The sequence below is a fragment of the Chelonoidis abingdonii genome, chromosome 15 (assembly GCF_003597395.2).
Source record: "Chelonoidis abingdonii isolate Lonesome George chromosome 15, CheloAbing_2.0, whole genome shotgun sequence".
In the NCBI taxonomy this organism is placed as follows: domain Eukaryota; kingdom Metazoa; phylum Chordata; order Testudines; family Testudinidae; genus Chelonoidis; species Chelonoidis abingdonii.
Window position 1 is genome coordinate 20,421,814 of NC_133783.1, and position 1,401 is coordinate 20,423,214.

The following is a 1,401-nucleotide window of genomic DNA, read 5'->3' on the forward strand; positions in this document are numbered from 1 at the left end:
AAATTGGTTCCTTGCATTGCATGTAGCTGCCAACATCACATTGTTAGTGAGTATTGCTTTAATCAGTTGATTTTTTCCTCACTTCATGTGTAATTGACATAATAACCCATAATAGCTCCAATTATATAAATACATGTTTGGGGAATTTTTATAATGCTTATTATGGACTCTAGCTATGCATTTTTGACACAATTGACTGTAATAGTGCCTTCAAAGCAGGAAGTCTATTGTTTCAGTCTATCTGAGGACTTTTAATCCATAAATTCTTGACTGCTTTGGATTCAGATTAGTGACACAATCCACCATAAACAGGGCTCTTTTGTAGCAGTTATGGTCTACCAGGAAAGTATTTATGGCCTATTTGGAAGCTCTTTATCTGTGCAAATTTTTACTGCCAAACTATAAACAACTGGAAACACTGACAGACTCTAAACTGTAGTGAAACTAATAGAGTATGCATCACTAATGCAAAATTATCCTTCACGTGAACTATATCAGGATGATTTCCTGCAGTTAATATTATGTAAAAAGTTCAGCCTCCAAACACTCTTACATAAGATCTAATCTTTTCAAGTTAGGCTGACCTGAACTAAAATAATTTTGTTGTTGAAAATGAAATATTTGTCTGGATGTACTTTAAACAGGATCTGGCCCAAAATCCAAGTGATTTGGGGGGTTCCAATAAGATGGGACCTGTATATGAATTACTCTAGTTTGTTTTGCAAAGCCAATACTATCCCCATGTTTTGCCTGTCACTAGTCTGACTATAAATGCACACCTAAATTGGACCAACTGTGTCCTGACAGGGCGTTTGGGTTCTATTTCTCAGGTTTGTCTGAGGTGCACTTGGTGTCAGAGCCTATGATTGTGCACGGGTGAGCATATGCTGCCTTTGTGCCCCCAGTTTCTGTAATTTCTGGAAGCAGCAAAATTAAAACAGCTTTAGGGTTTTTTATGTAGCTGTTCCACAGGACTGATGGCCTGCTACCCCATTCACGCTTGTTCATGCACTGGTGTTTTTAGAGATCATCAGATATTATTATCCAGGGTTATGAGCACAGTGTCAGTCCCTAGATAGATTGATGCGGAATATTTCCTTCTTTCTCACAGGAAGCACTCAGGCCTCTGAACGTAAGTCAAATGCCTGTGTATGCCCTTCATGAGCTCAAGAGGCAGAATCTGACAATCAAGGAGTTTGAAGAACTACGATGTGATTTAACTCACATGATGATGTGCAGTTAACCCATCTTGAAACTTTAAAATGCGTCAGGAAAATTCACTTCGAGATTTTAGCTTACATTCAGTCAGTGAGGGAAAAAATCATGTCCACATGACAATAAGAATTTTGCAAGGTACACTGCCTTTCCACTTCAGCTCCAGGAACAAAAAAAAAAAAAAAA